Below are 21,403 nucleotides of genomic sequence, written 5' to 3' on the forward strand. Positions count from 1 at the left end.
CAAGCGATTTCAGGCCAATCTTAGAAAGGGAAATATCTTTGTATAAAAACTAGACAGAATCTTTCTCAGAAACTACTTTGTGTTCTGTGCGTTCCACTCACAGAGTTTAACCTTTCTTTTCATAGAGCAGTTTGGAATCACTCTGTTTTTTAAGTCTGCAAGGGGATATTTAGACCTCTTTGACGCCTTCGTTGGAAACGGGATTTCTTCATATACAGCTAGACACATGAATTCTCAGTAACTTCTTTGTGTTGTGTGTATTCAACTCACAGAGTTGAACCTTTCTTTAGACAGAGCAGATTTGAAACACTCTTTTTGTGGATTTTACAAGTGGAGATTTCAAGCGATTTGAGGCCAATTGTAGTAAAGGAAATATCCTCGTTTAAAAACTAGACAGAATCATTCTCAGAAACTACTTTGTGATGTGTGCGTTCAACTCACAGAGTTTCATCTTTCTTTTCATAGAGCAGTTTGGAAACACTCTGTTTCTTAAGTTTGCAAGAGGATATTTGGACCACTTTGAGGCCTTCGTTGGAAACGGGATTTCTCAGTATAATGCTAGACAGATGAATTCCCAGTAAGTTCTTTGTGTTGTGTCTATTCAACTCACAGAGTTGAACCTTCCTTTAGACAGCGCAGTTTGCAAACACTCTTTTTGTGGAATTTGCAAGTGGAGATTTCAAGCGATTTCAGGCCAAACTTAGAAAGGGAAATATCTTTGTATAAAAACTAGACAGAATCTTTCTCAGAAACTACTTCGTGTTCTGTGCGTTCCACTCACAGACTTTAACCTTTCTTTTCATAGAGCAGTTTGGAATCACTCTGTTTTTTAAGTCTGCAAGGGGATATTTAGACCTCTTTGACGCCTTCATTATAAACGGGATTTCTTCATATACAGCTAGACACATGAATTCTCAGTAACTTCTTTGTGTTGTGTGTATTCAACTCACAGAGTTGAACCTTTCTTTAGACAGAGCAGATTTGAAACACTCTTTTTGTGGATTTTACAAGTGGAGATTTCAAGCGATTTGAGGCCAATTGTAGTAAAGGAAATATCCTCGTTTAAAAACTAGACAGAATCATTCTCAGAAACTACTTTGTGATGTGTGTGTTCAACTCACAGAGTTTCACCTTTCTTTTCATAGAGCAGTTTGGAAACACTCTGTTGGTTAAGTTTGCAAGAGGATATTTGGACCACTTTGAGGCCTTCGTTGGAAACGGGATTTCTCAGTATAATGCTAGACAGATGAATTCCCAGTAAGTTCTTTGTGTTGTGTCTATTCAACTCACAGAGTTGAACCTTCCTTTAGACAGAGCAGTTTGCAAACACTCTTTTTGTGGAATTTGCAAGTGGAGATTTCAAGCGATTTCAGGCCAAACTTAGAAAGGGAAATATCTTTGTATAAAAACTAGACAGAATCATTCTCAGAAACTACTGTGTGTTTTGTGCGTTCCACTCACAGAGTTTAACCTTTCTTTTCATAGAGCAGTTTGGAAACACTCTCTTTGTTAAGTCTGCAAGGGGATATTTAGACCTCTTTGACGCCTTCGTTGGAAACGGGATTTCTTCATATACAGCTAGACACATGAATGCTAAGTAACTTCTTTGTGTTGTGTGTATTCAACTCACAGAGGTGAACCTTTCTTTAGACAGAGCAGATTTGAAACACTCTTTTTGTGGATTTTACAAGTGGAGATTTCAAGCGATTTGAGGCCAATTGTAGTAAAGGAAATATCCTCGTTTAAAAACCAGACAGAATCCTTCTCAGAAACTACTTTGTGATGTGTGCGTTCAACTCACAGAGTTTCACCTTTCTTTTCATAGAGCAGTTTGGAAACACTCTGTTTCTTAAGTTTGCAAGAGGATATTTGGACCACTTTGAGGCCTTCGTTGGAAAGGGGATTTCTCAGTATAATGCTAGACAGATGAATTCCCAGTAAGTTCTTTGTGTTGTGTGTATTCAACTCACAGAGCTGAACCTTCATTTAGACAGCGCAGTTTGCAAACACTCTTTTTGTGGAATTTGCAAGTGGAGATTTCAAGCGATTTCAGGCCAATCTTAGAAAGGGAAATATCTTTGTATAAAAACTAGACAGAATCTTTCTCAGAAACTACTTTGTGTTCTGTGCGTTCCACTCACAGAGTTTAACCTTTCTTTTCATAGAGCAGTTTGGAATCACTCTGTTTTTTAAGTCTGCAAGGGGATATTTAGACCTCTTTGACGCCTTCGTTGGAAACGGGATTTCTTCATATACAGCTAGACACATGAATTCTCAGTAACTTCTTTGTGTTGTGTGTATTCAACTCACAGAGTTGAACCTTTCTTTAGACAGAGCAGATTTGAAACACTCTTTTTGTGGATTTTACAAGTGGAGATTTCAAGCGATTTGAGGCCAATTGTAGTAAAGGAAATATCCTCGTTTAAAAACTAGACAGAATCATTCTCAGAAACTACTTTGTGATGTGTGCATTCAACTCACAGAGTTTCACCTTTCTTTTCATAGAGCAGATTGGAAACACTCTGTTGGTTAAGTTTGCAAGAGGATATTTGGACCACTTTGAGGCCTTCGTTGGAAACGGGATTTCTCAGTATACAGCTAGACAGATGAATTCCCAGTAAGTTCTTTGTGTTGTGTCTATTCAACTCACAGAGCTGAACCTTCCTTTAGACAGCGCAGTTTGCAAACACTCTTTTTGTGGAATTTGCAAGTGGAGATTTCAAGCGATTTCAGGCCAATCTTAGAAAGGGAAATATCTTTGTATAAAAACTAGACAGAATCTTTCTCAGAAACTACTTTGTGTTCTGTGCGTTCCACTCACAGAGTTTAACCTTTCTTTTCATAGAGCAGTTTGGAATCACTCTGTTTTTTAAGTCTGCAAGAGGATATTTAGACCTCTTTGACGCCTTCATTATAAACGGGATTTCTTCATATACAGCTAGACACATGAATTCTCAGTAACTTCTTTGTGTTGTGTGTATTCAACTCACAGAGTTGAACCTTTCTTTAGACAGAGCAGATTTGAAACACTCTTTTTGTGGATTTTACAAGTGGAGATTTCAAGCGATTTGAGGCCAATTGTAGTAAAGGAAATATCCTCGTTTAAAAACTAGACAGAATCATTCTCAGAAACTACTTTGTGATGTGTGTGTTCAACTCACAGAGTTTCACCTTTCTTTTCATAGAGCAGTTTGGAAACACTCTGTTGGTTAAGTTTGCAAGAGGATATTTGGACCACTTTGAGGCCTTCGTTGGAAACGGGATTTCTCAGTATACAGCTAGACAGATGAATTCCCAGTAAGTTCTTTGTGTTGTGTCTATTCAACTCACAGAGCTGAACCTTCCTTTAGACAGAGCAGTTTGCAAACACTCTTTTTGTGGAATTTGCAAGTGGAGATTTCAAGCGATTTCAGGCCAAACTTAGAAAGGGAAATATCTTTGTATAAAAACTAGACAGAATCTTTCTCAGAAACTACTCTGTGTTGTGTGTGTTCCACTCACAGAGTTTAACCTTTCTTTTCATAGAGCAGTTTGGAAACACTCTGTTTGTTAAGTCTGCAAGGGGATATTTAGACCTCTTTGACGCCTTCGTTGGAAACGGGATTTCTTCATATACAGCTAGACACATGAATCCTCAGTAACTTCTTTGTGTTGTGTGTATTCAACTCACAGAGTTGAACCTTTCTTTAGACAGAGCAGATTTGAAACACTCTTTTTGTGGATTTTACAAGTGGAGATTTCAAGCGATTTGAGGCCAATTGTAGTAAAGGAAATATCCTCGTTTAAAAACTAGACAGAATCATTCTCAGAAACTACTTTGTGATGTGTGCGTTCAACTCACAGAGTTTCACCTTTCTTTTCATAGAGCAGTTTGGAAACACTCTGTTTCTTAAGTTTGCAAGAGGATATTTGGACCACTTTGAGGCCTTCGTTGGAAACGGGATTTCTCAGTATAATGCTAGACAGATGAATTCCCAGTAAGTTCTTTGTGTTGTGTCTATTCAACTCACAGAGTTGAACCTTCCTTTAGACAGAGCAGTTTGCAAACACTCTTTTTGTGGAATTTGCAAGTGGAGATTTCAAGCGATTTCAGGCCAATCTTAGAAAGGGAAATATCTTTGTATAAAAACTAGACAGAATCTTTCTCAGAAACTACTTTGTGTTCTGTGCGTTCCACTCACAGAGTTTAACCTTTCTTTTCATAGAGCAGTTTGGAATCACTCTGTTTTTTAAGTCTGCAAGGGGATATTTAGACCTCTTTGACGCCTTCGTTGGAAACGGGATTTCTTCATATACAGCTAGACACATGAATTCTCAGTAACTTCTTTGTGTTGTGTGTATTCAACTCACAGAGTTGAACCTTTCTTTAGACAGAGCAGATTTGAAACACTCTTTTTGTGGATTTTACAAGTGGAGATTTCAAGCGATTTGAGGCCAATTGTAGTAAAGGAAATATCCTCGTTTAAAAACTAGACAGAATCATTCTCAGAAACTACTTTGTGATGTGTGCGTTCAACTCACAGAGTTTCACCTTTCTTTTCATAGAGCAGTTTGGAAACACTCTGTTTCTTAAGTTTGCAAGAGGATATTTGGACCACTTTGAGGCCTTCGTTGGAAACGGGATTTCTCAGTATAATGCTAGACAGATGAATTCCCAGTAAGTTCTTTGTGTTGTGTCTATTCAACTCACAGAGTTGAACCTTCCTTTAGACAGCGCAGTTTGCAAACACTCTTTTTGTGGAATTTGCAAGTGGAGATTTCAAGCGATTTCAGGCCAAACTTAGAAAGGGAAATATCTTTGTATAAAAACTAGACAGAATCTTTCTCAGAAACTACTTCGTGTTCTGTGCGTTCCACTCACAGACTTTAACCTTTCTTTTCATAGAGCAGTTTGGAATCACTCTGTTTTTTAAGTCTGCAAGGGGATATTTAGACCTCTTTGACGCCTTCATTATAAACGGGATTTCTTCATATACAGCTAGACACATGAATTCTCAGTAACTTCTTTGTGTTGTGTGTATTCAACTCACAGAGTTGAACCTTTCTTTAGACAGAGCAGATTTGAAACACTCTTTTTGTGGATTTTACAAGTGGAGATTTCAAGCGATTTGAGGCCAATTGTAGTAAAGGAAATATCCTCGTTTAAAAACTAGACAGAATCATTCTCAGAAACTACTTTGTGATGTGTGTGTTCAACTCACAGAGTTTCACCTTTCTTTTCATAGAGCAGTTTGGAAACACTCTGTTGGTTAAGTTTGCAAGAGGATATTTGGACCACTTTGAGGCCTTCGTTGGAAACGGGATTTCTCAGTATAATGCTAGACAGATGAATTCCCAGTAAGTTCTTTGTGTTGTGTCTATTGAACTCACAGAGTTGAACCTTCCTTTCGACAGCGCAGTTTGCAAACACTCTTTTTGTGGAATTTGCAAGTGGAGATTTCAAGCGATTTCAGGCCAATCTTAGAAAGGGAAATATCTTTGTATAAAAACTAGACAGAATGTTTCTCAGAAACTACTTTGTGTTCTGTGCGTTCCACTCACAGACTTTAACCTTTCTTTTCATAGAGCAGTTTGGAATCACTCTGTTTTTTAAGTCTGCAAGGGGATATTTAGACCTCTTTGACGCCTTCATTATAAACGGGATTTCTTCATATACAGCTAGACACATGAATTCTCAGTAACTTCTTTGTGTTGTGTGTATTCAACTCACAGAGTTGAACCTTTCTTTAGACAGAGCAGATTTGAAACACTCTTTTTGTGGATTTTACAAGTGGAGATTTCAAGCGATTTGAGGCCAATTGTAGTAAAGGAAATATCCTCGTTTAAAAACTAGACAGAATCATTCTCAGAAACTACTTTGTGATGTGTGCGTTCAACTCACAGAGTTTCACCTTTCTTTTCATAGAGCAGTTTGGAAACACTCTGTTTCTTAAGTTTGCAAGAGGATATTTGGACCACTTTGAGGCCTTCGTTGGAAACGGGATTTCTCAGTATACAGCTAGACAGATGAATTCCCAGTAAGTTCTTTGTGTTGTGTCTATTCAACTCACAGAGTTGAACCTTCCTTTAGACAGCGCAGTTTGCAAACACTCTTTTTGTGGAATTTGCAAGTGGAGATTTCAAGCGATTTCAGGCCAAACTTAGAAAGGGAAATATCTTTGTATAAAAACTAGAGAGAATCATTCTCAGAAACTACTCTGTGTTGTGTACGTTCCACTCACAGAGTTTAACCTTTCTTTTCATAGAGCAGTTTGGAAACACTCTGTTTGTTAAGTCTGCAAGTGGATATTTAGACCTCTTTGACGCCTTCGTTTGAAATGGGATTTCTTCATATACAGCTAGACACATGAATGCTCAGTAACTTCTTTGTGTTGTGTGTATTCAACTCACAGAGTTGAACCTTTCTTTAGACAGAGCAGATTTGAAACACTCTTTTTGTGGATTTTACAAGTGGAGATTTCAAGCGATTTGAGGCCAATTGTAGTAAAGGAAATATCGTCGTTTAAAAACTAGACAGAATCATTCTCAGAAACTACTTTGTGATGTGTGCGTTCAACTCACAGAGTTTCACCTTTCTTTTCATTGAGCAGTTTGGAAACACTCTGTTTCTTAAGTTTGCAAGAGGATATTTGGACCACTTTGAGGCCTTCGTTGGAAACGGGATTTCTCAGTATAATGCTAGACAGATGAATTCCCAGTAAGTTCTTTGTGTTGTGTCTATTCAACTCACAGAGTTGAACCTTCCTTTAGACAGAGCAGTTTGCAAACACTCTTTTTGTGGAATTTGCAAGTGGAGATTTCAAGCGATTTCAGGCCAATCTTAGAAAGGGAAATATCTTTGCAAAAAACTAGACAGAATCTTTCTCAGAAACTACTTTGTGTTCTGTGCGTTCCACTCAGAGAGTTTAACCTTTCTTTTCATAGAGCAGTTTGGAATCACTCTGTTTTTTAAGTCTGCAAGGGGATATTTAGACCTCTTTGACGCCTTCGTTGGAAACGGGATTTCTTCATATACAGCTAGACACATGAATTCTCAGTAACTTCTTTGTGTTGTGTGTATTCAACTCACAGAGTTGAACCTTTCTTTAGACAGAGCAGATTTGAAACACTCTTTTTGTGGATTTTACAAGTGGAGATTTCAAGCGATTTGAGGCCAATTGTAGTAAAGGAAATATCCTCGTTTAAAAACTAGACAGAATCATTCTCAGAAACTACTCTGTGATGTGTGCGTTCAACTCACAGAGTTTCACCTTTCTTTTCATAGAGCAGTTTGGAAACACTCTGTTTCTTAAGTTTGCAAGAGTATATTTGGACCACTTTGAGGACTTCGTTGGAAACGGGATTTCTCAGTATAATGCTAGACAGATGAATTCCCAGTAAGTTCTTTGTGTTGTGTCTATTCAACTCACAGAGTTGAACCTTCCTTTAGACAGCGCAGTTTGCAAACACTCTTTTTGTGGAATTTGCAAGTGGAGATTTCAAGCGATTTCAGGCCAATCTTAGAAAGGGAAATATCTTTGTATAAAAACTAGACAGAATCTTTCTCAGAAACTACTTTGTGTTCTGTGCGTTCCACTCACAGAGTTTAACCTTTCTTTTCATAGAGCAGTTTGGAATCACTCTGTTTTTTAAGTCTGCAAGGGGATATTTAGACCTCTTTGACGCCTTCGTTGGAAACGGGATTTCTTCATATACAGCTAGACACATGAATTCTCAGTAACTTCTTTGTGTTGTGTGTATTCAACTCACAGAGTTGAACCTTTCTTTAGACAGAGCAGATTTGAAACACTCTTTTTGTGGATTTTACAAGTGGAGATTTCAAGCGATTTGAGGCCAATTGTAGTAAAGGAAATATCCTCGTTTAAAAACTAGACAGAATCATTCTCAGAAACTACTTTGTGATGTGTGCGTTCAACTCACAGAGTTTCACCTTTCTTTTCATAGAGCAGTTTGGAAACACTCTGTTTCTTAAGTTTGCAAGAGGATATTTGGACCACTTTGAGGCCTTCGTTGGAAACGGGATTTCTCAGTATAATGCTAGACAGATGAATTCCCAGTAAGTTCTTTGTGTTGTGTCTATTCAACTCACAGAGTTGAACCTTCCTTTAGACAGCGCAGTTTGCAAACACTCTTTTTGTGGAATTTGCAAGTGGAGATTTCAAGCGATTTCAGGCCAAACTTAGAAAGGGAAATATCTTTGTATAAAAACTAGACAGAATCTTTCTCAGAAACTACTTCGTGTTCTGTGCGTTCCACTCACAGACTTTAACCTTTCTTTTCATAGAGCAGTTTGGAAACACTCTCTTTGTTAAGTCTGCAAGGGGATATTTAGACCTCTTTGACGCCTTCGTTGGAAACGGGATTTCTTCATATACAGCTAGACACATGAATTCTCAGTAACTTCTTTGTGTTGTGTGTATTCAACTCACAGAGTTGAACCTTTCTTTAGACAGAGCAGATTTGAAACACTCTTTTTGTGGATTTTACAAGTGGAGATTTCAAGCGATTTGAGGCCAATTGTAGTAAAGGAAATATCCTCGTTTAAAAACTAGACAGAATCATTCTCAGAAACTACTTTGTGATGTGTGTGTTCAACTCACAGAGTTTCACCTTTCTTTTCATAGAGCAGTTTGGAAACACTCTGTTGGTTAAGTTTGCAAGAGGATATTTGGACCACTTTGAGGCCTTCGTTGGAAACGGGATTTCTCAGTATACAGCTAGACAGATGAATTCCCAGTAAGTTCTTTGTGTTGTGTCTATTCAACTCACAGAGCTGAACCTTCCTTTAGACAGAGCAGTTTGCAAACACTCTTTTTGTGGAATTTGCAAGTGGAGATTTCAAGCGATTTCAGGCCAAACTTAGAAAGGGAAATATCTTTGTATAAAAACTAGACAGAATCTTTCTCAGAAACTACTCTGTGTTGTGTGTGTTCCACTCACAGAGTTTAACCTTTCTTTTCATAGAGCAGTTTGGAAACACTCTGTTTGTTAAGTCTGCAAGGGGATATTTAGACCTCTTTGACGCCTTCGTTGGAAACGGGATTTCTTCATATACAGCTAGACACATGAATCCTCAGTAACTTCTTTGTGTTGTGTGTATTCAACTCACAGAGTTGAACCTTTCTTTAGACAGAGCAGATTTGAAACACTCTTTTTGTGGATTTTACAAGTGGAGATTTCAAGCGATTTGAGGCCAATTGTAGTAAAGGAAATATCCTCGTTTAAAAACTAGACAGAATCATTCTCAGAAACTACTTTGTGATGTGTGCGTTCAACTCACAGAGTTTCACCTTTCTTTTCATAGAGCAGTTTGGAAACACTCTGTTTCTTAAGTTTGCAAGAGGATATTTGGACCACTTTGAGGCCTTCGTTGGAAACGGGATTTCTCAGTATAATGCTAGACAGATGAATTCCCAGTAAGTTCTTTGTGTTGTGTCTATTCAACTCACAGAGTTGAACCTTCCTTTAGACAGAGCAGTTTGCAAACACTCTTTTTGTGGAATTTGCAAGTGGAGATTTCAAGCGATTTCAGGCCAATCTTAGAAAGGGAAATATCTTTGTATAAAAACTAGACAGAATCTTTCTCAGAAACTACTTTGTGTTCTGTGCGTTCCACTCACAGAGTTTAACCTTTCTTTTCATAGAGCAGTTTGGAATCACTCTGTTTTTTAAGTCTGCAAGGGGATATTTAGACCTCTTTGACGCCTTCGTTGGAAACGGGATTTCTTCATATACAGCTAGACACATGAATTCTCAGTAACTTCTTTGTGTTGTGTGTATTCAACTCACAGAGTTGAACCTTTCTTTAGACAGAGCAGATTTGAAACACTCTTTTTGTGGATTTTACAAGTGGAGATTTCAAGCGATTTGAGGCCAATTGTAGTAAAGGAAATATCCTCGTTTAAAAACTAGACAGAATCATTCTCAGAAACTACTTTGTGATGTGTGCGTTCAACTCACAGAGTTTCACCTTTCTTTTCATAGAGCAGTTTGGAAACACTCTGTTTCTTAAGTTTGCAAGAGGATATTTGGACCACTTTGAGGCCTTCGTTGGAAACGGGATTTCTCAGTATAATGCTAGACAGATGAATTCCCAGTAAGTTCTTTGTGTTGTGTCTATTCAACTCACAGAGTTGAACCTTCCTTTAGACAGCGCAGTTTGCAAACACTCTTTTTGTGGAATTTGCAAGTGGAGATTTCAAGCGATTTCAGGCCAAACTTAGAAAGGGAAATATCTTTGTATAAAAACTAGACAGAATCTTTCTCAGAAACTACTTCGTGTTCTGTGCGTTCCACTCACAGACTTTAACCTTTCTTTTCATAGAGCAGTTTGGAATCACTCTGTTTTTTAAGTCTGCAAGGGGATATTTAGACCTCTTTGACGCCTTCATTATAAACGGGATTTCTTCATATACAGCTAGACACATGAATTCTCAGTAACTTCTTTGTGTTGTGTGTATTCAACTCACAGAGTTGAACCTTTCTTTAGACAGAGCAGATTTGAAACACTCTTTTTGTGGATTTTACAAGTGGAGATTTCAAGCGATTTGAGGCCAATTGTAGTAAAGGAAATATCCTCGTTTAAAAACTAGACAGAATCATTCTCAGAAACTACTTTGTGATGTGTGCGTTCAACTCACAGAGTTTCACCTTTCTTTTCATAGAGCAGTTTGGAAACACTCTGTTTCTTAAGTTTGCAAGAGGATATTTGGACCACTTTGAGGCCTTCGTTGGAAACGGGATTTCTCAGTATAATGCTAGACAGATGAATTCCCAGTAAGTTCTTTGTGTTGTGTCTATTCAACTCACAGAGTTGAACCTTCCTTTCGACAGCGCAGTTTGCAAACACTCTTTTTGTGGAATTTGCAAGTGGAGATTTCAAGCGATTTCAGGCCAATCTTAGAAAGGGAAATATCTTTGTATAAAAACTAGACAGAATGTTTCTCAGAAACTACTTTGTGTTCTGTGCGTTCCACTCACAGACTTTAACCTTTCTTTTCATAGAGCAGTTTGGAATCACTCTGTTTTTTAAGTCTGCAAGGGGATATTTAGACCTCTTTGACGCCTTCATTATAAACGGGATTTCTTCATATACAGCTAGACACATGAATTCTCAGTAACTTCTTTGTGTTGTGTGTATTCAACTCACAGAGTTGAACCTTTCTTTAGACAGAGCAGATTTGAAACACTCTTTTTGTGGATTTTACAAGTGGAGATTTCAAGCGATTTGAGGCCAATTGTAGTAAAGGAAATATCCTCGTTTAAAAACTAGACAGAATCATTCTCAGAAACTACTTTGTGATGTGTGCGTTCAACTCACAGAGTTTCACCTTTCTTTTCATAGAGCAGTTTGGAAACACTCTGTTTCTTAAGTTTGCAAGAGGATATTTGGACCACTTTGAGGCCTTCGTTGGAAACGGGATTTCTCAGTATACAGCTAGACAGATGAATTCCCAGTAAGTTCTTTGTGTTGTGTCTATTCAACTCACAGAGTTGAACCTTCCTTTAGACAGCGCAGTTTGCAAACACTCTTTTTGTGGAATTTGCAAGTGGAGATTTCAAGCGATTTCAGGCCAAACTTAGAAAGGGAAATATCTTTGTATAAAAACTAGAGAGAATCATTCTCAGAAACTACTCTGTGTTGTGTACGTTCCACTCACAGAGTTTAACCTTTCTTTTCATAGAGCAGTTTGGAAACACTCTGTTTGTTAAGTCTGCAAGTGGATATTTAGACCTCTTTGACGCCTTCGTTTGAAATGGGATTTCTTCATATACAGCTAGACACATGAATGCTCAGTAACTTCTTTGTGTTGTGTGTATTCAACTCACAGAGTTGAACCTTTCTTTAGACAGAGCAGATTTGAAACACTCTTTTTGTGGATTTTACAAGTGGAGATTTCAAGCGATTTGAGGCCAATTGTAGTAAAGGAAATATCCTCGTTTAAAAACTAGACAGAATCATTCTCAGAAACTACTTTGTGATGTGTGCGTTCAACTCACAGAGTTTCACCTTTCTTTTCATTGAGCAGTTTGGAAACACTCTGTTTCTTAAGTTTGCAAGAGGATATTTGGACCACTTTGAGGCCTTCGTTGGAAACGGGATTTCTCAGTATAATGCTAGACAGATGAATTCCCAGTAAGTTCTTTGTGTTGTGTCTATTCAACTCACAGAGTTGAACCTTCCTTTAGACAGAGCAGTTTGCAAACACTCTTTTTGTGGAATTTGCAAGTGGAGATTTCAAGCGATTTCAGGCCAATCTTAGAAAGGGAAATATCTTTGTATAAAAACTAGACAGAATCTTTCTCAGAAACTACTTTGTGTTCTGTGCGTTCCACTCAGAGAGTTTAACCTTTCTTTTCATAGAGCAGTTTGGAATCACTCTGTTTTTTAAGTCTGCAAGGGGATATTTAGACCTCTTTGACGCCTTCGTTGGAAACGGGATTTCTTCATATACAGCTAGACACATGAATTCTCAGTAACTTCTTTGTGTTGTGTGTATTCAACTCACAGAGTTGAACCTTTCTTTAGACAGAGCAGATTTGAAACACTCTTTTTGTGGATTTTACAAGTGGAGATTTCAAGCGATTTGAGGCCAATTGTAGTAAAGGAAATATCCTCGTTTAAAAACTAGACAGAATCATTCTCAGAAACTACTCTGTGATGTGTGCGTTCAACTCACAGAGTTTCACCTTTCTTTTCATAGAGCAGTTTGGAAACACTCTGTTTCTTAAGTTTGCAAGAGGATATTTGGACCACTTTGAGGACTTCGTTGGAAACGGGATTTCTCAGTATAATGCTAGACAGATGAATTCCCAGTAAGTTCTTTGTGTTGTGTCTATTCAACTCACAGAGTTGAACCTTCCTTTAGACAGCGCAGTTTGCAAACACTCTTTTTGTGGAATTTGCAAGTGGAGATTTCAAGCGATTTCAGGCCAAACTTAGAAAGGGATATATCTTTGTATAAAAACTAGACAGAATCTTTCTCAGAAACTACTTTGTGTTCTGTGCGTTCCACTCACAGACTTTAACCTTTCTTTTCATAGAGCAGTTTGGAATCACTCTGTTTTTTAAGTCTGCAAGGGGATATTTAGACCTCTTTGACGCCTTCATTATAAACGGGATTTCTTCATATACAGCTAGACACATGAATTCTCAGTAACTTCTTTGTGTTGTGTGTATTCAACTCACAGAGTTGAACCTTTCTTTAGACAGAGCAGATTTGAAACACTCTTTTTGTGGATTTTACAAGTGGAGATTTCAAGCGATTTGAGGCCAATTGTAGTAAAGGAAATATCCTCGTTTAAAAACTAGACAGAATCATTCTCAGAAACTACTTTGTGATGTGTGTGTTCAACTCACAGAGTTTCACCTTTCTTTTCATAGAGCAGTTTGGAAACACTCTGTTGGTTAAGTTTGCAAGAGGATATTTGGACCACTTTGAGGCCTGCGTTGGAAACGGGATTTCTCAGTATAATGCTAGACAGATGAATTCCCAGTAAGTTCTTTGTGTTGTGTCTATTCAACTCACAGAGTTGAACCTTCCTTTAGACAGAGCAGTTTGCAAACACTCTTTTTGTGGAATTTGCAAGTGGAGATTTCAAGCGATTTCAGGCCAAACTTAGAAAGGGAAATATCTTTGTATAAAAACTAGACAGAATCTTTCTCAGAAACTACTTTGTGTTCTGTGCGTTCCACTCACAGAGTTTAACCTTTCTTTTCATAGAGCAGTTTGGAATCACTCTGTTTTTTAAGTCTGCAAGGGGATATTTAGACCTCTTTGACGCCTTCGTTGGAAACGGGATTTCTTCATATACAGCTAGACACATGAATTCTCAGTAACTTCTTTGTGTTGTGTGTATTCAACTCACAGAGTTGAACCTTTCTTTAGACAGAGCAGATTTGAAACACTCTTTTTGTGGATTTTACAAGTGGAGATTTCAAGCGATTTGAGGCCAATTGTAGTAAAGGAAATATCCTCGTTTAAAAACTAGACAGAATCATTCTCAGAAACTACTTTGTGATGTGTGCGTTCAACTCACAGAGTTTCACCTTTCTTTTCATAGAGCAGTTTGGAAACACTCTGTTTCTTAAGTTTGCAAGAGGATATTTGGACCACTTTGAGGCCTTCGTTGGAAACGGGATTTCTCAGTATAATGCTAGACAGATGAATTCCCAGTAAGTTCTTTGTGTTGTGTCTATTCAACTCACAGAGTTGAACCTTCCTTTAGACAGCGCAGTTTGCAAACACTCTTTTTGTGGAATTTGCAAGTGGAGATTTCAAGCGATTTCAGGCCAAACTTAGAAAGGGAAATATCTTTGTATAAAAACTAGACAGAATCTTTCTCAGAAACTACTTCGTGTTCTGTGCGTTCCACTCACAGACTTTAACCTTTCTTTTCATAGAGCAGTTTGGAATCACTCTGTTTTTTAAGTCTGCAAGGGGATATTTAGACCTCTTTGACGCCTTCATTATAAACGGGATTTCTTCATATACAGCTAGACACATGAATTCTCAGTAACTTCTTTGTGTTGTGTGTATTCAACTCACAGAGTTGAACCTTTCTTTAGACAGAGCAGATTTGAAACACTCTTTTTGTGGATTTTACAAGTGGAGATTTCAAGCGATTTGAGGCCAATTGTAGTAAAGGAAATATCCTCGTTTAAAAACTAGACAGAATCATTCTCAGAAACTACTTTGTGATGTGTGTGTTCAACTCACAGAGTTTCACCTTTCTTTTCATAGAGCAGTTTGGAAACACTCTGTTGGTTAAGTTTGCAAGAGGATATTTGGACCACTTTGAGGCCTTCGTTGGAAACGGGATTTCTCAGTATAATGCTAGACAGATGAATTCCCAGTAAGTTCTTTGTGTTGTGTCTATTGAACTCACAGAGTTGAACCTTCCTTTCGACAGCGCAGTTTGCAAACACTCTTTTTGTGGAATTTGCAAGTGGAGATTTCAAGCGATTTCAGGCCAATCTTAGAAAGGGAAATATCTTTGTATAAAAACTAGACAGAATCTTTCTCAGAAACTACTTTGTGTTCTGTGCGTTCCACTCACAGACTTTAACCTTTCTTTTCATAGAGCAGTTTGGAATCACTCTGTTTTTTAAGTCTGCAAGGGGATATTTAGACCTCTTTGACGCCTTCATTATAAACGGGATTTCTTCATATACAGCTAGACACATGAATTCTCAGTAACTTCTTTGTGTTGTGTGTATTCAACTCACAGAGTTGAACCTTTCTTTAGACAGAGCAGATTTGAAACACTCTTTTTGTGGATTTTACAAGTGGAGATTTCAAGCGATTTGAGGCCAATTGTAGTAAAGGAAATATCCTCGTTTAAAAACTAGACAGAATCATTCTCAGAAACTACTTTGTGATGTGTGCGTTCAACTCACAGAGTTTCACCTTTCTTTTCATAGAGCAGTTTGGAAACACTCTGTTTCTTAAGTTTGCAAGAGGATATTTGGACCACTTTGAGGCCTTCGTTGGAAACGGGATTTCTCAGTATACAGCTAGACAGATGAATTCCCAGTAAGTTCTTTGTGTTGTGTCTATTCAACTCACAGAGTTGAACCTTCCTTTAGACAGCGCAGTTTGCAAACACTCTTTTTGTGGAATTTGCAAGTGGAGATTTCAAGCGATTTCAGGCCAAACTTAGAAAGGGAAATATCTTTGTATAAAAACTAGAGAGAATCATTCTCAGAAACTACTCTGTGTTGTGTACGTTCCACTCACAGAGTTTAACCTTTCTTTTCATAGAGCAGTTTGGAAACACTCTGTTTGTTAAGTCTGCAAGTGGATATTTAGACCTCTTTGACGCCTTCGTTTGAAATGGGATTTCTTCATATACAGCTAGACACATGAATGCTCAGTAACTTCTTTGTGTTGTGTGTATTCAACTCACAGAGTTGAACCTTTCTTTAGACAGAGCAGATTTGAAACACTCTTTTTGTGGATTTTACAAGTGGAGATTTCAAGCGATTTGAGGCCAATTGTAGTAAAGGAAATATCGTCGTTTAAAAACTAGACAGAATCATTCTCAGAAACTACTTTGTGATGTGTGCGTTCAACTCACAGAGTTTCACCTTTCTTTTCATTGAGCAGTTTGGAAACACTCTGTTTCTTAAGTTTGCAAGAGGATATTTGGACCACTTTGAGGCCTTCGTTGGAAACGGGATTTCTCAGTATAATGCTAGACAGATGAATTCCCAGTAAGTTCTTTGTGTTGTGTCTATTCAACTCACAGAGTTGAACCTTCCTTTAGACAGAGCAGTTTGCAAACACTCTTTTTGTGGAATTTGCAAGTGGAGATTTCAAGCGATTTCAGGCCAATCTTAGAAAGGGAAATATCTTTGCAAAAAACTAGACAGAATCTTTCTCAGAAACTACTTTGTGTTCTGTGCGTTCCACTCAGAGAGTTTAACCTTTCTTTTCATAGAGCAGTTTGGAATCACTCTGTTTTTTAAGTCTGCAAGGGGATATTTAGACCTCTTTGACGCCTTCGTTGGAAACGGGATTTCTTCATATACAGCTAGACACATGAATTCTCAGTAACTTCTTTGTGTTGTGTGTATTCAACTCACAGAGTTGAACCTTTCTTTAGACAGAGCAGATTTGAAACACTCTTTTTGTGGATTTTACAAGTGGAGATTTCAAGCGATTTGAGGCCAATTGTAGTAAAGGAAATATCCTCGTTTAAAAACTAGACAGAATCATTCTCAGAAACTACTCTGTGATGTGTGCGTTCAACTCACAGAGTTTCACCTTTCTTTTCATAGAGCAGTTTGGAAACACTCTGTTTCTTAAGTTTGCAAGAGTATATTTGGACCACTTTGAGGACTTCGTTGGAAACGGGATTTCTCAGTATAATGCTAGACAGATGAATTCCCAGTAAGTTCTTTGTGTTGTGTCTATTCAACTCACAGAGTTGAACCTTCCTTTAGACAGCGCAGTTTGCAAACACTCTTTTTGTGGAATTTGCAAGTGGAGATTTCAAGCGATTTCAGGCCAATCTTAGAAAGGGAAATATCTTTGTATAAAAACTAGACAGAATCTTTCTCAGAAACTACTTTGTGTTCTGTGCGTTCCACTCACAGAGTTTAACCTTTCTTTTCATAGAGCAGTTTGGAATCACTCTGTTTTTTAAGTCTGCAAGGGGATATTTAGACCTCTTTGACGCCTTCGTTGGAAACGGGATTTCTTCATATACAGCTAGACACATGAATTCTCAGTAACTTCTTTGTGTTGTGTGTATTCAACTCACAGAGTTGAACCTTTCTTTAGACAGAGCAGATTTGAAACACTCTTTTTGTGGATTTTACAAGTGGAGATTTCAAGCGATTTGAGGCCAATTGTAGTAAAGGAAATATCCTCGTTTAAAAACTAGACAGAATCATTCTCAGAAACTACTTTGTGATGTGTGCGTTCAACTCACAGAGTTTCACCTTTCTTTTCATAGAGCAGTTTGGAAACACTCTGTTTCTTAAGTTTGCAAGAGGATATTTGGACCACTTTGAGGCCTTCGTTGGAAACGGGATTTCTCAGTATAATGCTAGACAGATGAATTCCCAGTAAGTTCTTTGTGTTGTGTCTATTCAACTCACAGAGTTGAACCTTCCTTTAGACAGCGCAGTTTGCAAACACTCTTTTTGTGGAATTTGCAAGTGGAGATTTCAAGCGATTTCAGGCCAAACTTAGAAAGGGAAATATCTTTGTATAAAAACTAGACAGAATCTTTCTCAGAAACTACTTCGTGTTCTGTGCGTTCCACTCACAGACTTTAACCTTTCTTTTCATAGAGCAGTTTGGAAACACTCTCTTTGTTAAGTCTGCAAGGGGATATTTAGACCTCTTTGACGCCTTCGTTGGAAACGGGATTTCTTCATATACAGCTAGACACATGAATTCTCAGTAACTTCTTTGTGTTGTGTGTATTCAACTCACAGAGTTGAACCTTTCTTTAGACAGAGCAGATTTGAAACACTCTTTTTGTGGATTTTACAAGTGGAGATTTCAAGCGATTTGAGGCCAATTGTAGTAAAGGAAATATCCTCGTTTAAAAACTAGACAGAATCATTCTCAGAAACTACTTTGTGATGTGTGTGTTCAACTCACAGAGTTTCACCTTTCTTTTCATAGAGCAGTTTGGAAACACTCTGTTGGTTAAGTTTGCAAGAGGATATTTGGACCACTTTGAGGCCTTCGTTGGAAACGGGATTTCTCAGTATACAGCTAGACAGATGAATTCCCAGTAAGTTCTTTGTGTTGTGTCTATTCAACTCACAGAGCTGAACCTTCCTTTAGACAGAGCAGTTTGCAAACACTCTTTTTGTGGAATTTGCAAGTGGAGATTTCAAGCGATTTCAGGCCAAACTTAGAAAGGGAAATATCTTTGTATAAAAACTAGACAGAATCTTTCTCAGAAACTACTCTGTGTTGTGTGTGTTCCACTCACAGAGTTTAACCTTTCTTTTCATAGAGCAGTTTGGAAACACTCTGTTTGTTAAGTCTGCAAGGGGATATTTAGACCTCTTTGACGCCTTCGTTGGAAACGGGATTTCTTCATATACAGCTAGACACATGAATCCTCAGTAACTTCTTTGTGTTGTGTGTATTCAACTCACAGAGTTGAACCTTTCTTTAGACAGAGCAGATTTGAAACACTCTTTTTGTGGATTTTACAAGTGGAGATTTCAAGCGATTTGAGGCCAATTGTAGTAAAGGAAATATCCTCGTTTAAAAACTAGACAGAATCATTCTCAGAAACTACTTTGTGATGTGTGCGTTCAACTCACAGAGTTTCACCTTTCTTTTCATAGAGCAGTTTGGAAACACTCTGTTTCTTAAGTTTGCAAGAGGATATTTGGACCACTTTGAGGCCTTCGTTGGAAACGGGATTTCTCAGTATAATGCTAGACAGATGAATTCCCAGTAAGTTCTTTGTGTTGTGTCTATTCAACTCACAGAGTTGAACCTTCCTTTAGACAGAGCAGTTTGCAAACACTCTTTTTGTGGAATTTGCAAGTGGAGATTTCAAGCGATTTCAGGCCAATCTTAGAAAGGGAAATATCTTTGTATAAAAACTAGACAGAATCTTTCTCAGAAACTACTTTGTGTTCTGTGCGTTCCACTCACAGAGTTTAACCTTTCTTTTCATAGAGCAGTTTGGAATCACTCTGTTTTTTAAGTCTGCAAGGGGATATTTAGACCTCTTTGACGCCTTCGTTGGAAACGGGATTTCTTCATATACAGCTAGACACATGAATTCTCAGTAACTTCTTTGTGTTGTGTGTATTCAACTCACAGAGTTGAACCTTTCTTTAGACAGAGCAGATTTGAAACACTCTTTTTGTGGATTTTACAAGTGGAGATTTCAAGCGATTTGAGGCCAATTGTAGTAAAGGAAATATCCTCGTTTAAAAACTAGACAGAATCATTCTCAGAAACTACTTTGTGATGTGTGCGTTCAACTCACAGAGTTTCACCTTTCTTTTCATAGAGCAGTTTGGAAACACTCTGTTTCTTAAGTTTGCAAGAGGATATTTGGACCACTTTGAGGCCTTCGTTGGAAACGGGATTTCTCAGTATAATGCTAGACAGATGAATTCCCAGTAAGTTCTTTGTGTTGTGTCTATTCAACTCACAGAGTTGAACCTTCCTTTAGACAGCGCAGTTTGCAAACACTCTTTTTGTGGAATTTGCAAGTGGAGATTTCAAGCGATTTCAGGCCAAACTTAGAAAGGGAAATATCTTTGTATAAAAACTAGACAGAATCTTTCTCAGAAACTACTTCGTGTTCTGTGCGTTCCACTCACAGACTTTAACCTTTCTTTTCATAGAGCAGTTTGGAATCACTCTGTTTTTTAAGTCTGCAAGGGGATATTTAGACCTCTTTGACGCCTTCATTATAAACGGGATTTCTTCATATACAGCTAGACACATGAATTCTCAGTAACTTCTTTGTGTTGTGTGTATTCAACTCACAGAGTTGAACCTTTCTTTAGACAGAGCAGATTTGAAACACTCTTTTTGTGGATTTTACAAGTGGAGATTTCAAGCGATTTGAGGCCAATTGTAGTAAAGGAAATATCCTCGTTTAAAAACTAGACAGAATCATTCTCAGAAACTACTTTGTGATGTGTGCGTTCAACTCACAGAGTTTCACCTTTCTTTTCATAGAGCAGTTTGGAAACACTCTGTTTCTTAAGTTTGCAAGAGGATATTTGGACCACTTTGAGGCCTTCGTTGGAAACGGGATTTCTCAGTATAATGCTAGACAGATGAATTCCCAGTAAGTTCTTTGTGTTGTGTCTATTCAACTCACAGAGTTGAACCTTCCTTTCGACAGCGCAGTTTGCAAACACTCTTTTTGTGGAATTTGCAAGTGGAGATTTCAAGCGATTTCAGGCCAATCTTAGAAAGGGAAATATCTTTGTATAAAAACTAGACAGAATGTTTCTCAGAAACTACTTTGTGTTCTGTGCGTTCCACTCACAGACTTTAACCTTTCTTTTCATAGAGCAGTTTGGAATCACTCTGTTTTTTAAGTCTGCAAGGGGATATTTAGACCTCTTTGACGCCTTCATTATAAACGGGATTTCTTCATATACAGCTAGACACATGAATTCTCAGTAACTTCTTTGTGTTGTGTGTATTCAACTCACAGAGTTGAACCTTTCTTTAGACAGAGCAGATTTGAAACACTCTTTTTGTGGATTTTACAAGTGGAGATTTCAAGCGATTTGAGGCCAATTGTAGTAAAGGAAATATCCTCGTTTAAAAACTAGACAGAATCATTCTCAGAAACTACTTTGTGATGTGTGCGTTCAACTCACAGAGTTTCACCTTTCTTTTCATAGAGCAGTTTGGAAACACTCTGTTTCTTAAGTTTGCAAGAGGATATTTGGACCACTTTGAGGCCTTCGTTGGAAACGGGATTTCTCAGTATACAGCTAGACAGATGAATTCCCAGTAAGTTCTTTGTGTTGTGTCTATTCAACTCACAGAGTTGAACCTTCCTTTAGACAGCGCAGTTTGCAAACACTCTTTTTGTGGAATTTGCAAGTGGAGATTTCAAGCGATTTCAGGCCAAACTTAGAAAGGGAAATATCTTTGTATAAAAACTAGAGAGAATCATTCTCAGAAACTACTCTGTGTTGTGTACGTTCCACTCACAGAGTTTAACCTTTCTTTTCATAGAGCAGTTTGGAAACACTCTGTTTGTTAAGTCTGCAAGTGGATATTTAGACCTCTTTGACGCCTTCGTTTGAAATGGGATTTCTTCATATACAGCTAGACACATGAATGCTCAGTAACTTCTTTGTGTTGTGTGTATTCAACTCACAGAGTTGAACCTTTCTTTAGACAGAGCAGATTTGAAACACTCTTTTTGTGGATTT

The sequence above is a fragment of the Pan troglodytes genome, chromosome 21 (assembly GCF_028858775.2).
Source record: "Pan troglodytes isolate AG18354 chromosome 21, NHGRI_mPanTro3-v2.0_pri, whole genome shotgun sequence".
NCBI classification, from domain to species: Eukaryota; Metazoa; Chordata; class Mammalia; order Primates; family Hominidae; genus Pan; species Pan troglodytes.